Genomic DNA, 27,903 nt, shown 5'->3' on the forward strand with positions numbered 1-27,903 from the left:
AGGATTATTGAGCCTCACCCATATACATGAAACAAGCATCACAAGATATGCACGGGGGCAAGAAATTGCACTATATGATATATCAAATGATGCAACACTATGATATCGTATCACTAAGGTGCTCAAATTTTCGTGAAGCCCGACAATACTCGGATAGCTAGTCTCAATAGGTATGGAGGTAATCACAAAGATGGTGGGGCTATCAAAGTGTAATGGCAAGGAAGGAAAAGTTTATGACGGAATGGATACCTTCTTCACAATTAATCTTTCACAAAGTCGGGGGGTAACCGGCCTTGCTTCCTGTTCAAGATGGTCCCAAAGGATGATATGCCACATCCTATGGCATTCATCTTTGGAGGCGTTATGGATGAGGAGGTTGAGAATGTGACTATCCCTTCAAGCAAAGAGGCGACAGGAGTTGAGCATGGAGACATTTGCACCTACATCTCTCTGACGCCCACATATGACGAGACGCCCCAATTGCCATGTGAGGAGAGCCACCACCCCATGAGTGAGATGAGTGCTTCCACCATATATGACATTGAGTGCATTTCCTATGAGAGGATGAGTGTGTTCACTACTAGCCCCACACACGAGAGCATGCCACACATCCTATGTGTGGTTGAGAGCCATTTGAGTGACTCCACCAACCATATGAGTGAGGGCATCCTAGCGGGAGTGAGTGAAACACAACACTTAGTGAGTGAGCTAGTTGAGAGGGCACGCGAGACCACTATGATTTCTAACAACTTAACCTCTACTCCGAGTGTGTTTTCTTTGGTGCTAGATCTCCTACATGACGAAGCGTCAATCCTCATTGAGTTCATACCTCCCATGGAGATGACTATGGCCATGGTGGACGATGATGAACCCCCCACATGGTTCCATCAAGACAACAATGTTGACCAAGCTTCGATCTTAAACACCTCACCTACACCACATGAGTGGAGCTCCAAAGGTAACATAGATGAGGGTGCTTCATTTTTCCCACTAGTGGAATATCTTCACATCAATTTCTTGCATGATGATGATCACCTTATGGATTCACCACATACTATGTATTCTGATGTTCCACCTATATATGATGAATATGATGATGAGCATGTTGAATTGCCTAGTTTTCTTTGCGGGGGTAAAAAAACTAGGCAATTCGACATGCTCATCATCATATTCATAATAAATAGGTGGAACATCTAAGCATGTCGAATTGCCTAGTTGTGATGCTATGCTCCATAGGATATCATGTGAAAATTCTATCGGTCATGTCATGTTTGAGAATCCACTTCACTTGTCATATGTTGTGCATGAGATCACCCATACGTCATATTTGCAATCTCATCGTAGTGAATATGCATATTCCATGAAAATAAACCCAATTTGCACATATGGAATAGATGACAAGCCCATGGTTATTGGGATTTGCTTTTCTTGTGATGATATTAATATGTTTCCCTTCACTACTGCAGGATGTTGCTAACGCGACACTACTATCAGAGACCCGTCGACCAAACTGTGGGCGATGCAATAATCGCAAACGGTGGTGTAAAAAACCCGTCAAAAAAGGTGCAAAACGTTTGCGTTGACGGATGCATCAAACACGATTCAGATTTTGGTTCCTTGTGCGATGCAGGGCATACAGTTCAGTTCAATTAACTATTTACGATGAGGAGGAACAAAAGAAACGGCCAGCCAGATAAAGGTGTGTGTGATATACAGCATACAATTCACTCGGATGAACTATTTGTGATTAGGCAACACAAAAGAAACGGTCAGCTTCAGCGCATTGGAGTACGACTGCGTATTTCCCCTGAGAAGATAATGGCGGAGAAGCTTGTTGCTGATCCTTCTGGTGCCAACTCTAGCAAGGGTTCTGATGATGAGTGAAGCCTGCTGCAGTTTGGTTCGCTGACGAACATGTTTAATCACCACTTATCTTTGCTTTTGTTTTTCTATGTTGAACTCTATGCTCCTACTAGGTGGATGTTGTAGGTCATTGCGTGACCTGCTTTTGCTTTTACCTCCTTTGGTTTGTAATGAATCAGACAATCTTTAGAGACTAGAAGATCTTGTGTTGGAATGTGCGTGGCCTTAATTCTAAAGCGAGGCAACTTGCAGTTAAACAGAAGATAGAGGAAAGTGGGTGCTCTATTGTCTATTTGCAAGAATCTAAATGCATGCATATCGATCAGCGTTTTCTTAGGAAGTTTTGTCCTTGGCGCTTTGATAATTTTGTGTATATGCCATCGCCTGGTGCCTTTGGTGGTATTGTGATTATTTGGAACTCTGCTTTCTTCTCTGGTAAATTTATCGAAGCTTACTCTTATGGCATCATTGTGGAATTCACTTCCACACACACTTCTGAAGTTTGGACATTGGTTCCAGTTTATGGTCCGTGCCAGAGTCCTGCCCGCGACGATTTTGCTCAGGGGTTATATAATCTCAACATACAATATGATGAGAAATGGCTACTTCTTGGTGATTTTAATTTTGTGCGTTCTTTGGAGAATCTTAATTTGCCTGGGGGCAATGTAAATGACATCTTCCTTTTCAATGAAATCATTGGTCATCTAGAATTGGTGGAACTACCAATAAAAGGAAGACAATATGCTTGGTCCAATATGCAAACAAATCCTCTTCTTGAGCAAATTGATTGGTTTTTCACCATGGTATCTTGGACTTTGGATCATCCCAATACTATGGTCATGCCTCTTGCACGGACATCATGCGGATCATGTGCCATGTGTGGTTTCTGTTGCCACTACTATTCCAAAGGCCAAAGTCTTCTGCTTTGAAAACTATTGGGTAAATCTGCCAGGTTTTTGTGAATGTGTTTTTGAGGTATGGAATATGCCTGTTAGGAAGTTTTCTGCTGCTGGTGCAATTTCGGCTAAGTTTAAAGCTCTATGTTATGCTCTTAAGAAGTGGCATATGAGCCTTTCCAAGGTTAAAAACCTGATTGCAGATTGTAACAAAGTGTTTCTATACTTTGATGGTTTTTGGAAGAACTCCGACCGCTTACTTGGCCGGAGATGAATTTTCGAAAGATTGTCAAACTTCATCTTGAGGAAATCCTTCGTTTGCAATTTATTTATTGGAAGCAGCGATGTACTATCAGATCCATCAAAGTGGGTGAGGAAAATACCAAATTTTTCCATGGCATGGCTACTGAACGTTACCGCAGAAACACCATCTCCTCCATTAAAAATGCTGCAGGCGATGTGGTGACTGATCATCAACAACTTGCCTCCATGTTTTGGGCTGATTTTAAGCTGCGTATAGGGCAATCCAAGGGCATTCGCATGAAGTTTGATCTTGACAGCCTCCTGACAAGAGTTGATGGGTCGGAGGCTCTATCTAGGCCTTCCACAAAATAAGGAGTGGATGAAGTAATTAAGCATAAGCCCACAGATCGGGCCCCTGGACCGGATGGATTTACTGGCCTCTTTATGAAGAGATGTTGGAGTGTTCTTAAGAAGGATTTTATGAATTTGGTTACAGAATTTTATGAGGGAAACAATTTGGAGTGTCTTAACAGCTCTGTCATTTCCCTCGTACCTAAGAAGTTAAGCCCTGAATTTTTTGGTGACTTTAGGCCAATTTCATTAACAAATACATGATTAAAATTCTTAACCAAGCTATTGGCGAATCGTCTGCAGAAAGTAATCCTTCAATGCATCCACCGTAACCAATATGGATTTCTCAAGTGTTGTTCTATCCAGGATTGCCTAGCATGGTGTTTTGAATATATACACCAATGCAAAGCTTCAAAGAGGCCCATCGTTTTACTGAAGCTAGATTTCACTAAAGCTTTTGACACGATCGAACATGAAGCCATTCTTAGAATTCATTAGTGCAAGGGTTTTTATGATCGTTGGAATGGTTGGGTCAGTAGCTTACTTTCATATGGTTCTTCATAAGTTCTTTTAAATGGTGTCCCAGGTCAGCACTTTAAATGTAAAAGTGGAGTTCGTCAAGGTGATCCTTTATCGCCTCTGCTGTTTGTAATCGCAGTGGATCTCCTGCAATCTGTGGTGAATGACATGTGCATCCGTAATATCCTCACCGTGCCAATCCCAACAAGGTCCAATGATTACCCCATTGTCCAATACATAGATGACACCCTGATTGTTTTGCCTGCTGTTGATAGTCAATTAATTGCACTCAAAGATATGCTGCAGAATTTTGCTGAATCCACGGGTTTGCGTGTTAACTTCAGTAAATTCTTCCTGATCCCAATGACCTTGTCTGAGGAGGAAGGAGTCAGAATTGCTTCTGTGTTAGGATGCTCTGTTGGCTCAATGCCTTTCCGTATCTTGGTTTACCCATGGGCACTTCTATGCCAACTATTTATGATCTATTGCCTCTTGTTGATCGCATTGGGAGAAGATTACCAACATCTTCTTGTCTTCTCAATCAGGGCAGTAGGCTTCAACTCCTTCAGCCAGTCCTCACATCCATGCCCATATATTTCCTATGCTCCTTATCCATACCGCAGGGTATCCTCGAGAAGATTGAACAGATTGAAAGGCAGTGTCTTTGGAAAGGGAGTATTGATAATCCTAGACAATCTCTTGCTGCATGGGATTTGGTTTGTCAGCCGAAGAAGTATGTGTTGGGGAACATTGCAGAAAACAAAAATTTTCCTACGGTTTCACCAAGATCAATCTATGAGTTCATCTAGCAACGAGAGAGAGGAGTGCATCTACATACCCTTGTAGATCGAGCGGAAGCGTTCAAGAGAATGGGGTTGAGGGAGTCGTACTCGTCGTGATCCAAATCACCGGAGATCCTAGCGCCGAACGGACGGCACCTCCGCGTTCAACACACGTACGGTCAGCGTGACGTCTCCTCCTTCTTGATCCAGCAAGGGGGAAGGAGAGGTTGATGAAGATCCAGCAGCACGACGGCGTGGTGGTGGATGCAGCAGGGATCCCGGCAGCGCTTCGCCAAGCGTTTGCGGGAGGGAGAGGTGTAGCAAGGGGGAAGGGAGGAGCCAAGTGCAAGGGTGCGGCTGCCCTCCCTCCCCCCTCTATATATAGGGTCCCTAGGGGGGGCGCCGGCCCTAGGAGATGGGATCTCCTAGGGGGACGGCGGCCAAGGGGGTGCCTTGCCCCCCAAGGCAAGTGGAGGCGCCCCCTCCCCTAGGGTTCCCAACCCTAGGCGCAGGGGGGCCCCAAGGGGGGGGCGCACCAGCCCACCAGGGGCTGGTTACCCTCCCACTTCAGCCCACGAGGCCCTCCGGGATAGGTGGCCCCACCCAGTGGACCCCCGGGACCCTTCTGGTGGTCCCGGTACAATACCGGTGACCCCCGAAACTTTCCCGACCATTCCAGTGGACCCCCGGGACCCTTTCGGTGGTCCCGGTACAATACCGGTGACCCCCGAAACTCGACTTCCCATATATAATTCTTTACCTCCAGACCATTCCGGAACTCCTCGTGACGTCCGGGATCTCATCCGGGACTCCGAAAAACTTTCTGTTTGCTGCATACAAATATCTCTACAACCCTAGCGTCACCGAACCTTAAGTGTGTAGACTCTACGGGTTCGGGAGACACGTAGACATGACCGAGACGGCTCTCCGGTCAATAACCAACAGCGGGATCTGGATATCCATGTTGGCTCCCACATGCTCCTCGATGATCTCATCGGATGAACCACGATGTCGAGGATTCAAGCAACCCCGTATACAATTCCCTTTGTCAATCGGTATGTTACTTGCCCGAGATTCGATCGTCAGTATCCCAATACCTCGTTCAATCTCGTTACCGGCAAGTCACTTTAGTCGTACTGTAATGCATGATCCCGTGACCAGACACTTGGTCACTTTGAGCTCATTATGATGATGCATTACCGAGTGGGCCCAGAGATACCTCTCCGTCATACGGAGTGACAAATCCCAGTCTCGATCCGTGTCAACTCAACAGACACTTTCGGAGATACCCATAGTATAACTTTACACCCAGTTACGTTGTGACGTTTGGTACACCCAAAGCACTCCTACGGTATCCGGGAGTTACACGATCTCATGATCTAAGGAAAAGATACTTGACATTGGAAAAGCTCTAGCAAACGAACTACACGATCTTGTGCTATGCTTAGGATTGGGTCTTGTCCATCACATCATTCTCCTAATGATGTGATCTCGTTATCAATGACATCCAGTGTCCATAGTCAGGAAACCATGACTATCTGTTGATCAACGAGATAATCAACTAGAGGCTCACTAGGGACATATTGTGGTCTATGTATTCACACGTGTATTACGATTTCCGGATAATACAATTATAGCATGAATAAAAGACAATTATCATGAACAAGGAAATATAATAGTAATCCTTTTATTATTGCCTCTAGGGCATATTTCCAACAGTCTCCCACTTGCACTAGAGTCAATAATCTAGTTACATTGTGATGAATAGAACACCCATAGAGTTCTGGTGTTGATCATGTTTTGCTCGTGGAAGAGGTTTAGTCAACGGATCTGCGACATTCAGATCCGTATGTACTTTGCAAATATCTATGTCTCCATCTTGAACATTTTCACGTATGGAGTTGAAATGACGCTTGATGTGCCTGGTCTTCTTGTGAAACCTGGGCTCCTTGATAAGGGCAATAGCTCCAGTGTTGTCACAGAAGAGAGTGATCGGCCCCGACGCATTGGGTATGACTCCTAGGTCGGTGATGAACTCCTTCATCCATCTTGCTTCATGCGCTGCCTCCGAGGCTGCCATGTACTCCGCTTCACATGTAGATCCCACCACGGCGCTCTGGTTGCAACTGCACCAGCTTACTGCTCCACGATTCAACATATACACGTATCCGGTTTGTGACTTAGAGTCATCCAGATCTGTGTCGAAGCTAGCATCGACGTAACCCTTTACGATGAGCTCTTCGTCACCTCCATAAACGAGAAACATGTCCTTTGTCCTTTTCAGGTACTTCAGGATATTCTTGACCGTTGTCCAGTGTTCCTTGCCGGGATTACTTTTGTACCTTCCTACCAAACTTACGGCAAGGTTTACATCAGGTCTGGTACACAGCATGTAATACATAATAGATCCTATGGCTGAGGCATAGGGGATGACACTCATCTCTTCTTTATCTTCTGCCATGGTCGGGCATTGAGCCGAGCTCAATCTCACACCTTGCAATACAGGCAAGAACCCTTTCTTGGACTGATCCATATTGAACTTCTTCAATATCTTATCAAGGTATGTGCTTTGTGAAAGACCTATGAGGCGTCTCGATCTATACCTATAGATCTTGATGCCTAATATGTAAGCAGCTTCTCCAAGGTCCTTCATTGAAAAACACTTATTCAAGTAGGCCTTAATGCTGTCCAAAAGTTCTATATCATTTCCCATCAAAAGTATGTCATCTACATATAATATGAGAAATGCTACAGAGCTCCCACTCACTTTCTTGTAAACACAGGCTTCTCCATAAGTCTGCATAAACCCAAACGCTTTGATCATCTCATCAAAGCGAATGTTCAAACTCCGAGATGCTTGCACCAACCCATAAATGGATCGCTGGAGCTTGCACACCTTGTTAGCATTCTTAGGATCGACAAAACCTTCCGGCTGCATCATATACAATTCTTCCTTAAGATAGCCGTTAAGGAATGCCATTTTGACGTCCATCTGCCATATCTCATAATCATAGTATGCGGCAATTGCTAACATGATTCGGACGGACTTCAGCTTCGCTACGGGAGAGAAAGTCTCATCGTAGTCAACCCCTTGAACTTGCCGATAACCCTTAGCGACAAGTCGAGCTTTATAGATGGTAACATTACCATCCGCGTCCGTCTTCTTCTTAAAGATCCATTTATTTTCTATCGCTCGCCGATCATCGGGCAAGTCTGTCGAAGTCCATACTTTGTTTTCATACATGGATTCTATCTCAGATTGCATGGCTTCAAGCCATTTGTTGGAATATGAGCCCGCCATCGCTTCTTCATAGTTCGAAGGTTCACCGTTGTCTAACAACATGATTTCCAGGACAGGGTTGCCATACCACTCTGGTGTGGAATGTGTACTTGATCCGAAGTACCTTGATAATCATCATTAATTTCCTCTCTAGTCGGTGTAGGCACCACAGGAACATTTTCCTGAGCTGCACTACTTTCTGGTTCAAGAGGTAGTACTTCATCGAGTTCTACTTTCCTCCCACTTACTCCTTTCGAGAGAAACTCTTTTTCCAGAAAGGATCCCTTCTTGGCAACAAAGATCTTGCCTTCGGATCTAAGGTAGAAGGTATACCCAATGGTTTCCTTAGGGTATCCTATGAAGACGCATTTTTCCGACTTGGGTTCGAGCTTTTCAGGTTGAAGTTTCTTGACATAAGCATCGCATCCCCAAACTTTTAGAAACGACAGCTTAGGTTTCTTCCCAAACCATAATTCATACGGTGTTGTCTCAACGGATTTAGACGGAGCCCTAATTAAAGTGAATGTAGCTGTCTCTAGAGCGTATCCCCAAAATGATAGCGGTAAATCGGTAAGAGACATCATAGATCGCACCATATCCAATAGAGTGCGATTACGACGTTCGGACACACCGTTACGCTGAGGTGTTCCAGGCGGCGTGAGTTGTGAAACGATTCCACATTTCCTTAAGTCTGTACCTAATTCGTGACTTAAATATTCTCCTCCACGATCTGATCATAAGAACTTTATCTTTCGGTCACGTTGATTCTCTACCTCATTCTGAAATTCCTTGAACTTTTCAAAGGTCTCAGACTTGTGTTTCATCAAGTAGACATACCCATATCTACTTAAGTCATCAGTGAGAGTGAGAACATAACGATATCCTCCGCGAGCCTCAACGCTCATTGGACCGCACACATCAGTATGTATGATCTCCAATAAGTTGGTTGCTCGCTCCATAGTTCCGGAGAACAGAGTCTTGGTCATTTTGCCCATAAGGCATGGTTCGCATGTGTCAAATGATTCATAATTGAGAGACTCTAAAAGTCCATCAGCATGGAGCTTCTTCATGCGCTTGACACCAATGTGACCGAGGCGGCAGTGCCACAAGTATGTGGGACTATCGTTATCAACTTTACATCTTTTGGTATTCACACTATGAATATGTGTAACATCACGTTCGAGATTCATTAAGAATAAACCATTGACCATCGGGGCATGACCATAAAACATATCTCTCATATAAATAGAACAACCATTATTCTCGGATTTAAATGAGTAGCCATCTCGTATTAAACGAGATCCAGATACAATGTTCATGCTCAAACTTGGCACTAAATAACAATTATTGAGGTTTAAAACTAATCCCGTAGGTAAATGTAGAGGTAGCGTGCCGACGGCGATCACATCGACCTTGGAACCATTCCCGACGCGCATCGTCACCTCGTCCTTCGCCAGTCTCCGCTTATTCCGCAGCTCCTGCTTTGAGTTACAAATATGAGCAACGGCACCGGTATCAAATACCCAGGAGCTACTATGAGCACTGGTAAGGTACACACTAATTACATGTATATCACATATACCTTTAGTGTTGCCGGCCTTCTTGTCCGCTAAGTATTTGGGATAGTTCCGCTTCCAGTGACCCTTCCCTTTGCAATAAAAGCACTCAGTTTCAGGCTTGGGTCCATTCTTTGACTTCTTCCCGGCAACTGGCATACCGGGCGCAGCAACATCCTTGCTGTCCTTCTTGAAGTTCTTCTTACCCTTGCCTTTCTTGAACTTGGTGGTTTTATTGACCATCAACACTTGATGTTCCTTTTTGATTTCTACCTCTGCTGACTTCAGCATTGAAAATACTTCAGGAATAGTTTTCACCATCCCCTGCATATTGTAGTTCATCACAAAGCTCTTGTAGCTCGGTGGGAGCGACTGAAGGATTCTATCAATGACCGCCTCGTCCGGGAGGTTAATGTCCAGCTGGGACATGCGCTTGTGCAACCCAGACATTTTGAGTATGTGCTCACTGACGGAACTATTTTCCTCCATCTTACAACTATAGAACTTGTCGGAGACTTCATATCTCTCGACCCGGGCGTGAGCTTGGAAAACCATTTTCAGCTCCTCGAACATCTCATATGCTCCGTGTTGCTCAAAACGCTTTTGGAGCCCCGGTTCTAAGCTGTAAAGCATGCCGCACTGAACGAGGGAGTAATCATCAGCACGTGACTGCCAAGCGTTCATAACGTCTTGGTTCTCTGGGATGGGTGCTTCACCTAGCGGTCCTTCTAGGACATATGCTTTCTTGGCAGCTATGAGGATGATCCTCAGGTTCCGGACCCAGTCCGTATAGTTGCTGCCATCATCTTTCAGCTTGGTTTTCTCTAGGAACGCGTTGAAGTCCATGTTGACATGAGCGTTGGCCATTTGATCTACAAGACATTTTTGCAAAGATTTTAGACTAAGTTCATGATAATTAAGTTCATCTAATCAAATTATTTAATGAACTCCCACTCAGATTAGACATCCCTCTAGTCATCTAAGTGTTACATGATCCGAGTCGACTAGGCCGTGTCCAATCATCACGTGAGACGGACTAGTCATCATCGGTGAACATCTCCATGTTGATCGTATCTTCCATACGACTCATGTTCGACCTTTCGGTCTCTGTGTTCCGAGGCCATGTCTGTACATGCTAGGCTCGTCAAGTTAACATAAGTGTTTTGCATGTGTAAATCTGTCTTACAACCATTGTATGTGAACGTTAGAATCTATCACACCCGATCATCACGTGGTGCTTTGAAACAATGAACTGTCGCAACGACGCACAGTTAGGGGGAACACTTTCTTGAAATTATTATGAGGGATCATCTTATTTAATACTGTCGTTCTAAGTAAACAAGATGCAAAAACATGATAAACATCACATGCAATCAAATAGTAGTGACATGATATGGCCAATATCATATAGCTTCATTGATCTCCATCTTCGGGGCTCCATGATCATCTTCGTCAGCGGCATGACACCATGATCTCCATCATCATGATCTCCATCATCGTGTCTCCACGAAGTTGCTCGCCAACTATTACTTATACTACTATAGCTAACGGTTTAGCAATAAAGTAAAGTAATTACATGGCGTTAAATCATTGACACGCAGGTCATACAATAATTAAGACAACTCCTATGGCTCCTGCCGGTTGTCATACTCATCGACATGCAAGTCGTGATTCCTATTACAAGAACATGATCTCATACATCACAATATATCATTCATCATTCATCACAACTTTTGGCCATATCACATCACAAAGCAATTGCTGCAAAAACAAGTTAGACGTCCTCTAATTGTTGTTGCATCTTTTACGTGGCTGCAATAGGGTTCTAGCAAGAACGTTTTCTTACCTATGAAAAAGCCACAACGTGATTTGTCAACTTCTCTTTACCCTTCATAAGGACCCTTTTCATCGAATCCGCTCCAACTAAAGTGGGAGAGACAGACACCCGCTAGCCACCTTATGCAACTAGTGCATGTCAGTCGGTGGTACCTATCTCACGTAAGCGTACGTGTAAGGTTGGTCCGGGCCGCTTCATCCCACAATACCGCTGAAGCAAAATAAGACTAGTAGTGGCAAGAAAGTTGACAACATCTACGCCCACAACAGATTTGTGTTCTACTCGTGCAAAGAGAACTACGCATAGACCTAGCTCATGATGCCACTGTTGGGGAACGTTGCAGAAAACAAAAAAATTCCTACGGTTTCACCAAGATCAATCTATGAGTTCATCTGCCAACGAGAGAGAGGAGTGCATCTACATACCCTTGTAGATCGAGCGGAAGCGTTCAAGAGAACGAGGTTGAGGGAGTCGTACTCGTCGTGATCCAAATCATCGGAGGTCCTAGCGCCGAACGGACGGCACCTCCGCGTTCAACACATGTACGATCAGCGTGACGTCTCCTCCTTCTTGATCCAGCAAGGGGGAAGGAGAGGTTGATGAAGATCCAGCAGCACGACGGCATGGTGGTGGATTAAGCAGGGATCCCGGCAGGGCTTCGCCAAGCGTTTGCGGGAGGGAGAGGTGTAGCAAGGGGGAAGGGAGGCGCCAAGTGCAAGGGTGCGGCTGCCCTCCCTACCCCCCTCTATATATAGGGTCCCCAGGGGGGGCGCCATCCCTAGGAGATGGGATCTCCTAGGGGGCGGCGGCCAAGGGGGGTGCCTTCCCCCCCAAGGCAACGGGAGACGCCCCCTCCCCTAGGGTTCCCAACCCTAGGCGCAGGGGGGGCCCAAGGGGGGGGGCGCACCAGCCCACCAGGGGCTGGTTCCCCTCCCACTTCAGCCCATGGGGCCCTCCGGGATAGGTGGCCCCACCCGGTGGACCCCCGGGACCCTTCCGGTGGTCCCGGTACAATACCGGTGACCCCCAAAACTTTCCCAATAGCCGAAACTCGACTCCCCATATATAATTCTTTACCTCCGAACCATTCCAAAACTCCTCGTGAAGTCCGGGATCTCATCCGGGACTCCGAACAACTTTCGTTTTGCTGCATACAAATATCTCTACAACCCTAGCGTCACCGAACCTTAAGTGTGTAGACCCTACGGGTTCGGGAGACACGTAGACATGAACGAGAAGGCTCTCCGGTCAATAACCAACAGCGGGATCTAGATACCCATGTTGGCTCCCACATGCTCCTCGATGATCTCATCGGATGAACCACGATGTCGAGGATTCAAGCAACCCCGTATACAATTCCACCGTAACCAATATGGATTTCTCAAGTGTTGTTCTATCCAGGATTGCCTAGCATGGTGTTTTGAATATATACACCAATGCAAAGCTTCAAAGAGGCCCATCGTTTTACTGAAGCTAGATTTCACTAAAGCTTTTGACACGATCGAACATGAAGCCATTCTTAGAATTCATTAGTGCAAGGGTTTTTATGATCGTTGGAATGGTTGGGTCAGTAGCTTACTTTCATATGGTTCTTCATAAGTTCTTTTAAATGGTGTCCCAAGTCAGCACTTTAAATGTAAAAGTGGAGTTCGTCAAGGTGATCCTTTATCGCCTCTGCTGTTTGTAATCGCAGTGGATCTCCTGCAATCTGTGGTGAATGACATGTGCATCCGTAATATCCTCACCGTGCCAATCCCAACAAGGTCCAATGATTACCCCATTGTCCAATACATAGATGACACCCTGATTGTTTTGCCTGCTGTTGATAGTCAATTAATTGCACTCAAAGATATGCTGCAGAATTTTGCTGAATCCACGGGTTTGCGTGTTAACTTCAGTAAATTCTTCCTGATCCCAATGACCTTGTCTGAGGAGGAAGGAGTCAGAATTGCTTCTGTGTTAGGATGCTCTGTTGGCTCAATGCCTTTCCGTATCTTGGTTTACCCATGGGCACTTCTAGGCCAACTATTTATGATCTATTGCCTCTTGTTGATCGCATTGGGAGAAGATTACCAGCATCTTCTTGTCTTCTCAATCAGGGCAGTAGGCTTCAACTCCTTCAGCCAGTCCTCACATCCATGCCCATATATTTCCTATGCTCCTTATCCATACCGCAGGGTATCCTCGAGCAGATTGAACAGATTGAAAGGCAGTGTCTTTGGAAAGGGAGTATTGATAATCCTAGACAATCTCTTGCTGCATGGGATTTGGTTTGTCAGCCGAAGAAGTATGTGTTGGGGAACATTGCAGAAAACAAAAATTTTCCTACGGTTTCACCAAGATCAATCTATGAGTTCATCTAGCAACGAGAGAGAGGAGTGCATCTACATACCCTTGTAGATCGAGCGGAAGCGTTCAAGAGAATGGGGTTGAGGGAGTCATACTCGTCGTGATCCAAATCACCGGAGATCCTAGCGCCGAACGGACGGCACCTCCGCGTTCAACACACGTACGGTCAGCGTGACGTCTCCTCCTTCTTGATCCAGCAAGGGGGAAGGAGAGGTTGATGAAGATCCAGCAGCACGACGGCGTGGTGGTGGATGCAGCAGGGATCCCGGCAGCGCTTCGCCAAGCGTTTGCGGGAGGGAGAGGTGTAGCAAGGGGGAAGGGAGGAGCCAAGTGCAAGGGTGCGGCTGCCCTCCCTCCCCCCTCTATATATAGGGTCCCTAGGGGGGGCGCCGGCCCTAGGAGATGGGATCTCCTAGGGGGACGGCGGCCAAGGGGGTGCCTTGCCCCCCAAGGCAAGTGGAGGCGCCCCCTCCCCTAGGGTTCCCAACCCTAGGCGCAGGGGGGCCCCAAGGGGGGGGGCGCACCAGCCCACCAGGGGCTGGTTACCCTCCCACTTCAGCCCACGAGGCCCTCCGGGATAGGTGGCCCCACCCAGTGGATCCCCGGGACCCTTCTGGTGGTCCCGGTACAATACCGGTGACCCCCGAAACTTTCCCGACCATTCCGGTGGACCCCCGGGACCCTTTCGGTGGTCCCGGTACAATACCGGTGACCCCCGAAACTCGACTTCCCATATATAATTCTTTACCTCCAGACCATTCCGGAACTCCTCGTGACGTCCGGGATCTCATCCGGGACTCCGAAAAACTTTCGGTTTGCTGCATACAAATATCTCTACAACCCTAGCGTCACCGAACCTTAAGTGTGTAGACTCTACGGGTTCGGGAGACACGTAGACATGACCGAGACGGCTCTCCGGTCAATAACCAACAGCGGGATCTGGATATCCATGTTGGCTCCCACATGCTCCTCGATGATCTCATCGGATGAACCACGATGTCGAGGATTCAAGCAACCCCGTATACAATTCCCTTTGTCAATCGATATGTTACTTGCCCGAGATTCGATCGTCGGTATCCCAATACATCTTTCAATCTTGTTACTGGCAAGTCACTTTACTCGTACCGTAATGCATGATCCCGTGACCAGACACTTGGTCACTTTGAGCTCATTATGATGATGCATTACCGAGTGGGCCCAGAGATACCTCTCCGTCATACGGAGTGACAAATCCCACTCTCGATCCGTGTCAACTCAACAGACACTTTCGGAGATACCCGTAGTATACCTCTATAGTCACCCAGTTACGTTGTGACGTTTGGTACACCCAAAGCACTTCTACGGTATCCGGGAGTTACACGATCTCATGGTCTAAGGAAAAGATACTTGACATTGGAAAAGCTCTAGCAAACGAACTACACGATCTTGTGCTATGCTTAGGATTGGGTCTTGTCCATCACATCATTCTCCTAATGATGTGATCTCATTATCAATGACATCCAATGTCCATAGTCAGGAAACCATGACTATCTGTTGATCAACGAGCTAGTCAACTAGAGGCTCACTAGGGACATATTGTGGTTTATGTATTCACACGTGTATTACGATTTCCGGATAATAAAATTATAGCATGAATAAAAGACAATTATCATGAACAAGGAAATATAATAATAATCCTTTTATTATTGCCTCTAGGGAATATTTCCAACAGTATGGTGTCCTAGGCGTCACTCATTAGGGAGTTCAAAATGAAGCCCTTCTGATAAAGCACTTGTTTAAGTTGTTCAACAAGAAAGGTGTTCCATGGGTTAATTTTATTTGGGATTCATATTATCATTCATAAACTCCACAAGTTACTCAGCTTTGTAGCTCATTTTGGTGGCGTGATGTGCTGAAATTGGACGACAAATTTTGTATGTTAGCCACTGCATAGGTGCATGCAGGGGACACGGTGGTGTTCTGGCTTGATCGTTGGAAAATTGACAATAGAGTGATTGCCCTTAAGGATCGTTTCCCTAGGCTTCATTCATTTTCCATTGATGATATGATAACACTCAAGGACTTCTTTGATTACCAATTAATGGTTGAGGGTTTCCAACTTCCCTTCTCCTCGGAAGCATATCTGGAACTATCTCAACTTCAGGCTTTGTTGCAACCCATCAGATTGGATCCAAATGAGAAGGATATTTGGAAATGGCCGTCTAAATCCGGGGAGTATCAGTCTAAGCTCTACTATGAGTTCACCTTCTCTCATTTGGGGATTGATCCAGTCTTTAAGTGGATATGGAAATGTTCCTGTACACTCAAGATCAAGGTTTTCGGGTGGCTTTTATTGATGGATCGCCTTAACACACGTGACATGATGAAAAGGAGACATTGGAAAACCAGGGTGATACTTGTGTTCTTCGCCAATCTTCCCTACATGAAGATAGAGTCCACCTGTTCTTCTCCTGCAATTTTAGTCAAAGAGTTTGGAATTATCTTTGGATTTCTTGGCAGACCCTACCCAACCAGTCCACTTTCATGATGGCCTCAGCTTCTAAGAAAGAATTCAATAGAACTTTCTTTTCTGAGGTGGTTTTTACTGCAGCTTGGAACATCTAGACACGGAGGAATGGGAAGATTTTCAGAAATGAGGCTCCTAGCTTTAGATCTTGGAGGAGGAATTTTGTGCATGACCTTTCTCTGTTAGCACACATACTCAAATGTAAACATAGGGATAGCCTGTTAGCTTGGATAGACTCTCTCCCCTAGTTCTCTTTGTAAGTATTGTAATTTACTTTCTCTTGTTTTGTTTCCTTTTGTACAGTGAACTTTATTATTTTGATGAATAAAGAGCTGTGAGGCTATTGCCTTGCAGTATATAGTAAAAAAACGGTCAGGCAAATCAAGGTGTATGCGATATATGGCATGTGGTTCACTCGAATGAACTGTTTGCGTTCAGACAAGAGAATAGAAATGGTTCAATATAACAAGATGTGTGTAATACACGGCAAACAGGTCTGTAATCAGAAATGTGTGTGAAGACCGATAATAACACAGACTATTGCTTCTAATGAGACGTATGTGCTATGCTCTGTCTACACAACATGTATTGGCCATTGGGGGATGGACGGTCATCTGGATACACCATAAGGATGCGAAGAGGCATCCTATATCAGCAAGGACTAGCTGTTCCACTAGTAGCTCATCTAAGAGAACTCTCAAGTTAAGTGTGCTCAAGCTGGAGCAACCATCAGATGGGTGACTGGATGGGAAGTTGTGTTGATGTCAAATTAACTGATAGGATGGGTCATTTCGGTCAAATGACCAAAATGACCGATTCCCTCAGCTAATTTAACCTTGAGGTCCTTGTTTTTTATTTTAATTTTATTTTTAACATATGTTAAAAAAGTTCTACCGTATTACTTTTTGACAATGTGTATACGTGGCATATAGTTGATCCATCCGACCTGTTTGTGATGGAGTGAGCCGTGTGTGTTGTGGGCAAATGCTTGCTAGTGTACAACCGTTTGCGATTGATGAATTCATCACCGATGGGTTCCATAGTGTGGTCCATGCTCATCTCATTATCATCTACTTCTTGTGCTAGCTCGATGTTCCTTATATGCTAAGTTTCCATTAATTGATGGCGCTCTATGAACACGCTGCCGTTTCCCACCATTTCCTCACCTGTTTCCCGCCACCCAGCAAGATTGCACATAAACCTAGGCGCGGCGCGATGCATGGAGGCAACAAGCATAGCCTGTAGCACATCCACCTTTTCCAAGCATGCCAACACAGCAAAGCGCCGCCTCCTGCAATCAACCTCGTCGATGAGGAAAACCAGAAGGCGTCACGGCCCATCGAGGCCATGGCACTCCCCGGCAATGTGATGGACGATGCCGTGATGCGCGTCATCACCAGTATTGAGCAGACCCTTGGTGCAAGGCGCTTCAGCGCCGTGGATCAAGATAGGCATGTCAGCGCCGAGAGGCCGCAGCTCACCGCACAACATGATCGATGGCGCGCCGCAGAGCAAGCTAGGCGCGTTCGCGCCGATAGGCTGCAGCTCGCCGCACGGCGAGACCATTGGAGCGCAGCAGAGCGAGAGGCGCGGCGCGCCGCACAGCAAGAACGGATCCATCGGCGCTTGCCTGCGGTCGACAGGGCATCGCAACTGGGTACACATCTCGTCAGTACCCCCATTCCTCGCGAGGAGTGGGCACGGGCCCTCTACATCATACTTGCACCAGAGGCCGGACGCGCCGTACTTGCACCGGACGCCTGCCATGCCGTTCGCATGGGTCGCACCATTCACCTTGTCTGCGGCCCGCTCGATGCCAACGCCCTAGTCGGTAGGCTCGACCGCCTCCTTGGCCCAGGTGTCCACCTAGGCGCAGTGGAGGAACATGGCCGTCGCATCCTCGAGGTGGTTATCTCCGATGAAATACCCAACTTGGAGCTCGAGATCGTGCTCCAGATGTACCGTGAGAGTGTCGACCCCTTGGACGAGCGCCTACACGAGTTCAAGCAGAGCAAAGAGCTATCGTAGGCAAGGGCTGCTGGTCATGGTCTGATGGACGCGTTTTATTTTGTTGAGTCATTTCGACGTGGATAGCTATGTATTCACAACAATCATACTATTGCTCTATTTCAATGTGTGTACTTTTTTTTCCGTTCTTATATGTTCTATTTTAATGTGTGTTTATACGCTTTCCATTCTGTATATGTGGATGATAACAGATATATTCAAATTAGTATACAAAAACTGATAGAAAATGGAATTCATAATATATATAATATTAATTGTTCAATAGTTCATCACAGAATATATATAATATCATCACATATATGTGATGATACTTAACTACTAGGTACAATGCATAATATTGAAAATGAACAATACTAAAACTAATAATCCCTCCTGGGGCCAGTATTCTGGCAGCCCCTCGCCAGCAGCTCCCTGGTGCGTGGTGTCTTCCCAGAGCGGAGGCAGTACTCCGCCTCCTCCGCCTCGCAGCGCTTGACGTGCCGATCTACCTCTTGGATGCAGACGCGCACGAACGTTCTTCCCATTTCGTTGGGCGCCCACCGGAGCTCCTCGTCGGTGGCACACTGGAGCTTATCGGCCCAGCTCCATGCAGCGACGAGGCGCCTAGCGCCTCTGGCCTTCCTCGCTAAGTACTCATCTTCGTACACCTCCTCCGCACGACGACGCCCCCGCCCCCAAAGCTCCGCCGCCTCCTTTTTCCAGGAGGCATCACGGGCTTCACGGGCCGCCTGGTACCTGGCATCCTCCTTCGGCATCTCCTTATTGAAAGCCACTTGCCTGGCTTTCTCAGACGGGGCAGCGACTTCCAAATACAAAAATCATACTGGCCCCAAAACCAATCCAAAGTTGGGGGATCCGGCGCAACCTCGTCCAACGGTGCGTAGGTGTCCTTGTCGCTGCTCTTCGAGTGAGCGTCCTTGGAGGATGGCGACTCCTCGTCGGCACGTGGGCAGACCGGCGAGCCATGGAAGAGATTAGAGAGAGAGAGAGAGAGAGAGAGAAAGAGTGAGAGAGGGCAAGCAAGGGGAGGATCTAGATGAAAATGCAGGTGGGACAACGTGAGCAAAGTAGTATTTATTGGCGGCCGAAATCTAGATCGTCGGGAATAGTACACACGTCGGTCGCCGGAATTTATGAGTAGTGTAGTGTGAATAACACACGACTCCCGTAGCAAAATCCGTGTGTGAACATAATAGCCGATGGTTCCCAAGGCAGAACCATTTCAGATTAATAAAGCCCGCGACTTACCTTCCAAACCTCGAGGCGCGAAATAGAGTGCCAATCGTGTGGGGCTGGTTGTCTTGCCAGATTTTACATTTTCTTTTTTGAACACCAGATATTTACATCATATAATGATTTTTTAACTCGCACATAAGTACACAAATATGATTTTTCAAACCGTTATGTTTAGCCGTTGCATGTAGATGAAGTTCAAAATTGAATTACGGTCATTAAATGGCTAGAAAATCACTTAAATGTCTTCAAAAGGTCAAATAACCCCTGAAATTTTCCAAATTTTCACATGACAATTGTATTAGTGCATGTTACACGTATAAAAAATGAAGGCCGTAAGAGCAAGCTATCTGCCGTTTGTCATCAAACATGCATTGTTCCCTTCTCGGAACCACGAGCCTTCTAGTGAGTTGCTCAGGTTTCTGAGTGGAGTGTGTCCAAACTTTCGTCAAACAGGCCAATTTTTTTGCCACATCATCTTGGTGGCATGACATTACATCAAGCAAGGTTTCATGTTTTTCTGATCATTTTTTGGGGAATTAAAATGCCATGGCACTTCATGCATGTGTCCATGCCGTGAGACCAATATGTGTGAAAATTCCTTCTAATTTACTGCGCATGGAATTAACTCGCACACAAGTACACAAATATGATTTTTCAAACCGTTATGGTTAGCCGTTGCATGTACATCTAGTTCAAATTTGAATTACGGTCATTAAATGGCTAGGAAATCAGTTAAATTTCTTCAAAAGGTCAAATGACTCCTGAAATTTTCCAAATTTTCACATGATAGTTTGTATCAGTGCACATTACAAGTAGAAAAAATTTGAAGTCCGTAAGAGGAAGCTATCTGCCGTTCATCATCAAACATGCATTGTTCCCTCTCGGAACCATGAGCCTTCTAGTGAGTTGCTCTGGTTTGTGAGGGGTGTGTGTCCAAACTATCGTCAAGCAAGCCAATTTTTGTACCACATCATCTTGGTGGCATGATATTACATCAAGCAAGGTTCCATGTTTTTCTGATCATTTTTTAATTTTTTGGACTAAAAATGCCATGACACTCCATGCATGTACATGTCTCCATGCCATGAGACCAATATGTTTGAAAATTCCTTCTAATTTACTGCACATGGAATTAACTCACACACAAGTACACAATATGATTTTTCAAACCGTTACGGTTAGCCGTTGCATGTACATCTAGTTCAAATTTGAATTACGGTCATTAAATGGCTAGCAAATCACCTAAATGTCTTCAAAAGGTCAAATGACCCCTGAAATTTTCCAAATTTTTACATGATAGTTTGTATCAGTGCACATTAGACGTAAAAATTTTTTGAAGGCCGTAAGAGGAAGCTATCTGCCGTTCGTCATCAAACATGTCATGCAGTTTTCCCTCTCGGAACCAATAGCCTTCTAGTGAGGTGCTCCGGTTTGTGAGGGGTGTGTGTCCAAACTTTCGTCAAACAGGCCAATTTTTTTACGAGATCATCTTGGTGGCATGACATTACACCAAGAAAGGTTTCATGTTTTCCTGATCATTTTTTAAGTTTTTGGAATTAAAATGCCATGGCACTCCATGCATGTGTCCATGCCGTGAGATCAATATGTTTGAAAATTCCTTCTAATTTACTGCACATGGAATTAACTTGCACACAAGTACACAAATATGATTTTTCAAACCGTTATGATTAGCCATTGCTGTACATCTAGTTCAAATTTGAATTGCCGTCATTAAATGGCTAGGAAATCACTTAAATGTCTTCAAAAGGTCAAATGGTCCCTGAAATTTTCCAAATTTTCGCATGACAGTTTGTATCAGTGCACATTACAAGTATAAATTTTTTGAAGGCTGTAAGAGGAAGCTATCTACCGTTTGTCATCAAACATGCATTGCTCCCTCTCGGAACCACGAGCCTTCTAGTGAGTTGCTCCGGTTTGCGAGGGGTGTGTGTGTCAAAACTTTCATCAAACAGGCCAATTTTTGTACCGCATCATCTTAGTGGCATTACATTACATAAAGCAAAGTTTCATGTTTTCCTGATCATTTTTTAATTTTTTGGATATAAAATGCCATGGCACTCCATGCACGTGGCCATGCCGTGAGACTAATATGTTTGAAAATTCCTTCTAATTTACAGCACATGGAATTAACTCGCACATAAGTACACAAGCACGATTTTTCAAACCGTTATGGTTAGCCGTTGGATGTACATCTAATTCAACTTTGAACTATGGTCATTAACTGGCTAGAAAATCACTTAAATGACTTCAAAACGTCAAATGACCCCTAAAATTTTCCAAATTTTCACATGACAGTTAGTATTAGTGCACATTACACGTAGAATTTTTTTGAAGGCCGTAAGACGAAGCTATCTGCCGTTCGTCATCAAACATGCATTGTTCCCTCTCGGAACCACGAGCCTTCTAGTGACTTGCTCCGGTTTGTGGGGGGTGTGTGTCCAAACTTTCGTCAAACATGCCAATTTTTGTACCACATCATCTTGGTGGTATGACATTACATCAAGCAAGGTTTCATGTTTTTAACTTTTTGGAATTTAAATCCCAGGGCACTCCATGCTTAATTGTGTCTTAGCCGTAAGACCAATATGTTTGAAAATTCCTTCCAATTTACTGCACGTGGAATTAAATCACACACAAGTACAGCAAATATGACTTTTCAAACCGTTTTGGTTAGCTGCTGCATGTACATGTAGTTCAAATTTCAATTACTATCATTAAAAGGCTAGAAAATCACTTAAATGTCTTAAAAGGTCAAATGACCCGTGAAATTTACCATAATTTGACATGAAAGTTGTATTAGTACTACAAATTTTCTCGTACATTTAAAACACCATCCGTTGCCACTTTACTCCAAATTCGTCTTTCACTGCTAATAAAAAATATCTACAACATCACACACAGTTGTTTTGTAGGAATCGTTTGCGATGAAAACTTCTGGGTCTATTTAAGTCTTCTTCCTTAAGCTTCGCCGGCTCGTCTGCTCCTGTGCCGGCAACCCCCGAATCCACAAATCCCGATCCCCATTCCCACACCCCTTCTTGCAAAGATGACGCTGTGGAAATGCTTCATGAAGGCCCGTACGATGGCCGCGTCCCCCCGAGCGCCGCCGCCTGCGCCGAGAGCGCGTCCGCCTATGCCGAGAGTGCCGCCGCATCTGCATTGAGCGGCCGCTTCCACCGAGAGGGCATCTACGGCAGCCGACAGGGCAGCTGCAGCAGCCGAGATAGCTACAGCTGCTGCTGTGATGGTGGCTCCAAACACCAAGAGCGCTCGAGCTACCGTCCGTGTCGTCGATGTTGTCCTGGCCCGAGTCGAGGCCATCCATGCCAAGATATTCCAGACCACCTCGGAATCCAGCATGCAACCCACGTCTGAAAAGGCGGCGGTGGCCATGGAGCACATGCTTCCTCATGAGGTCGTCGTGCGGGGAGATCGAGGAGCGCCAGGAGGAGGAGTTGCGCATGCCCAGGTCGAGGTAGATAAGAGTGTCCATCGAGGAATCGACGGTGGAGTACCAACGAGAGCTCTGTCGCAGCCACTACTACGAGTACTACAACCTTGAGGGCAGCACTGAGGACGAGGACGGGGACGAGGACGCGGTCGACTTCAGCAAGGGGGACGCGGAGTCCACCAACGGCGGCATGTCGCCAGGACAAGTCATCGATGTCTCATCTCACACCGGTGATCCATAGGCCAGCACGGCGGTAGATTTGTTAAAATTATTCGGACTTAGGCTTTGTTTTTAATGCTGGTCTTTTGTTAGAGCAATGTTTAGGTGAACTGTCTCTGTTTAATTACTAAAATTGCTCGATCCAGTAAGTATGGTCTGTGTGCTGTATGCTCTTTTGTGTGCCCAAATTAGCAAGCGATGTTAAATTATGCAATGCCATACATGGGAAAATTTCCACCAAAATTTCAATTATCAAACTCATCCCATGGGCGTTAAGCAGAAGAATTGTCTGCGACGCACACTATCGTTCAAAGTGAATGGTGTCCGATAGCACAAAGTTTCCCTCCACATTTTGAAATTTTTGGCCTACCGCCGAAATATCTACCCTCCCCCCTCCCCATCCCCTTTACTCACTGACCACAAGTCACATTTCCCCTATTTCCCCCTTCCTTCCTTCCTAAGCTATAGCCGCTTCCTCCCTTTCTTCCTCGCTCTAGCTGTCTCGCATCCTATCGCCGGGATCGCCATGGTCTTCTTCAAAGACCTCTCCAACGGTTCCATCTCCTCCGACGACTCCTTCACCACGTGGGTATGCCTTTCTTCTCTCTCTCGGGCTATGTCTTGGAATGAAGGATTATTACCTGGCGGGCGATTTGAGTCATTTCTTCCTCTTGTAGTTCCCTAGGACCATCAGTTGCAATGAATGGAGCAGGGTGGCTGAAGATATGTCTGCTCGTTGTCACCATCAATCTCCATGCGTGAAGCTAGTTGCGTTTGAATCTGTGGAAAGTGGGAGGAAGTTTCTAGCATGTGCAGAGAAATTTAGACCCTCTTTCGTTGTCCCAACCCATTCATACCACACCTTCAACCAAACACATCCCAAGGCAGTGTCACAGTTTGTACCTAGTATCTAAAAATGTTGCCATCTCATCAGCGGTGCCATTAGAAAATTATTTGGCACCGACTCAGCAGTTTGTGGAGCCAACTTGTCCACACATCCGAGCAACCAAGCAGTAAAATACTAAATATTTATGGCACGAAGGAACTGGGAGTCGGAGCAACTAGGTGCTCTGAAGTTTTGGTGCCTGATTTTTTTCCGCTACAACGGCTCGCCAGTGCAGGGCACCGGTGCGAGATGTGGCAACAATTGTCTTTACACCGGTTTTGGCATACATAGTGGACGCCTTAGTGCTATTAGTTCTATGTTACTAAATTTTTGCATGTACACACCTATTAGTATCAATTTGCTGTCATCCAAACACTGTCGCTATGCTATTGCAGTTATATTTACCTTCCTCTTAAAATGTTCAATTTGTTATTTATAGTACATCAGTAAGAACTTGTAGTGTTGTAATTAATTATTGCCTCTGATGTTTCAGAATTCGGTTGTTGTGTCAGTAGCAATTAATTCATTTGCAAATTGATCTTTTTGAGAAGATATGTCATAATTAACCCGTTTCTTCAGTTTTTCAAAATAAGTATTGGTGATTTTCTATGTTGCTATAAACCTATTTTCCCTACAATTGTTACTGATCTAGTTTTAAATATTATAGGATTAACGGAATTGTTCTTACATGGAGTGGGTTGATCAAGAGTGGCCACAGTCTTTGAAGATGTGCCTAGCAAAGTTCTGGAGCATGTATCAGGAAGAGAACAGAGGTAGGCTTAGAGAAAGTGTTGTCAACGCTGAAGAATATTTGAAGATGCGGGATAAAAAGAGGAAGGTGGAGAATGAGCTCAGATTTTTTAAATCAGTCTTTGCTAAGATGGTGTTGGCAAAGGAGGAGGCACTTTCCCAGGTGGACAGTGCAAAACAGGTTCTTACTGAACTGAAAGCAGAGGTGGATAAGGCGAGCCTGGATGATGTCGATTAGGGACATGAATATATTGTTCTAATATTGTTCTTATGAAGTTGAACTATCTATATGTTGTACTGTGCTGTTTTCCGGTAGCTATCGTAATGTGATGTTAAAATATATCTATGTGCCTGATATGAAATTGGCAAACAACTATTCGATATGAAATGTGAATTTTCGTAATACTGGAATTATTAATTGTAAACTAATAAACCTGCGAAATGGGTCATGGAACGTTGTAAACGGTTCTAGAAGTAAAAGCGCTTGTGATGGATAGCCCAATGCTACACAGTTTTCTTCATCAAATCATGTGTGATGTAGTTGATAAAAGTAAATGGTTAACCAAGGCAGAGCATGTGTGATAGTTACACGTATCACACACGAGCCTATACATAAACCTGTGTGGGATGTACATACGAACAGAAACGTTTTCGCTGGATTTACTGTGTGGGATGTACATACGAACGGAAATGTTTTCCCTTGATTGACTGTGTGGGAAGTACATACGAACAGAAACGTTTTCCCTGGATTCACTGTGTGGGATGTACATGAGAACGGAAATGTTCTTCTTGGATTGACTGTGTGTGATATACATACAAACGGAAATGTTTTTCTCGGATTCACCGTGTGGGATGTACATACGAATAGAAACAATTGGGTTTCGACGCCTCACATGAGCTCATTTTGCTCTAGCTTGTGTGCCAGGAGGGCCTACCCCCAACGGTTTCTGGTTCATGTGGGAAGGACCCCCCTATCGCCCACACTCACTTGGCGACGGTTCCAAATGTCATCGCGGAAAGGGGTTAAAAGTCGTTTGTATAGCACCGACGCGTACCGGTGCTTGTATCATTTCTATCATATGCCATGCCATGAACACCTAGCTTCGAACATGCGTTGTTTGCCATGTTGTCAATTTTCTCCATGTTATGCTTCTGTTATTGCTCATGAGGAGACCCCCATAGTTTCCTTGTGCATTTTAGGATATTTTGATCCATCCTATACTTTGCACCATTCATATGATTGTGTGCACCATATACATCCCATGAATAAAAATGCTTTTGTTGTGCCACACACTTGCTATAATTTGTGTCCCAATCATGTTGAACACAATAACTATCAATGCATGATGGATGATATATTTCTCTACCATGCCTCAAATTTCCTTGAGCATTGCTTATCTTGTGCCAACTCTCATGTGCACATACACATCATGATGGATGATGTGTACATTTACCGCACACACACTTTGTTTCGTTTATCTACTTGTTTTGTAGGCACACATCCTTCCTCGTCAACCTCACAATCCCATGAGTTGACAGAATGAGCTCTAGGGAGCAATGATGATTTGGAATCTCATGGATTGTCCTTATCACCGCTCCCTTCGTGCAAAGACTTTGCACATTTCTTCTACATGGCCCTGACATGGTTATGGGTTATCTACCACTTCTCACTTTATGCCCATATTGCCATGTTCACTTTGCATGATATGCTCATTTTATACCTTTGACATGCATTTGTGAGCCATGCTTTGCATTACACATAATGATTGATGCTAGTACTTGTATGCGTATTTGCAAGCTTGGTGGAGATATTGCTTGTTATTGCCATGTTCCATTTATGAACCATTCCTATGATGATACATCGATCTTGCTTGTGTCCGTGCTTGCGATATGTCATGTGCATCGTCTATGCCTATTATTTTCTCACATGACATGATTGCCATGATTTCTTCTAGTATGTTGCATCTTTGCACTACTAGCTTGCATGACTTGATTTCAATCCTTGTCTATGTTGTGTCACCCATGTTTCAAACTTGCCCGTTTCATGCGGTTGATGGCATCCATTTCCATGCTTGTCACATAATTGACTTGATTTCCTCACACATGATGAACAATTGTTCTTTATATTATGTTGAGTACCACACTATCTTCACTACACCCTATGCATGTTATGCTTGGATTGTCTTGCATTGATCCATGTATTTAGTCATTTCATTTTAGTTGGTATTGTTAATGATTCATATGCATACCATAGACCATTTGTTGAGCGCTTAACCCATGTTTGCTATGAACTTGAGGTAGATGCTTTTTCTCATATTAGGATCTCTACCTCCCAATTACATGCTTGTTTCAATGATTCCCTTGATGGTGCTCAATCCATGTGCTTACATGACATGACACAATTTTGTCACACCATATGATATGCATGATGACAACACTTGTTCGGTGAATCACCACTTGAATGCTTGGTTTTGCACTAACGCTAACAACATTTATTTTTCCAAGTGTTTGTTGTTCTTGATCGTTTTGGAGGAATCACAAGCCGGTGTGTCATAGGTGTGCGCCCACTTCGAGCTTGAAGACCATGAGTACTTGGTAAACGTTCACTTCTACACAATGACTCCATGTCTTTCCCATGGTGATTTGGTTTTCGATCCAAGGTCAGATATTTCCCAAGGCGAGGGGACGATGCGGAGCATCCTATGAAAAAAAAACCATGTCAAGAGCCCGTTCGGCAAGTGACACGTGTGACATCTACTTCACATACACAAAGATTAATCATCTCCTTTACACATGTTCACTTGACCCCTTCGAGGATGGTATACTACTTGACATCCCTCTCGTGTGCATGCATAGGTATTACCGGAGCTTCATCAACGACGAGGAGGAGTTCAAGCGCAAGAGAACATCCACACCATCCAAGATGGGATAAGGAGGAGGAAGAGGGACCCCAAGACGCGAAGCACCGGAGGCCTCGGACCACCCCGGGTGCCGGCCTCCTACGCCCTGGGTGCCTGGACCCTCAGCCCCAAAGGGTGCGCCCCCTCTGTCCACCCTGGGTGCCCGGGCTTTTCACTCCCCCGGGTGCCCGCACCCCGACCTCCGGGTGCCCGCACCTCTACCCCGGGTG

This window comes from Triticum aestivum, chromosome 3B, assembly GCF_018294505.1.
Source record: "Triticum aestivum cultivar Chinese Spring chromosome 3B, IWGSC CS RefSeq v2.1, whole genome shotgun sequence".
Taxonomy (NCBI): Eukaryota; Viridiplantae; Streptophyta; class Magnoliopsida; order Poales; family Poaceae; genus Triticum; species Triticum aestivum.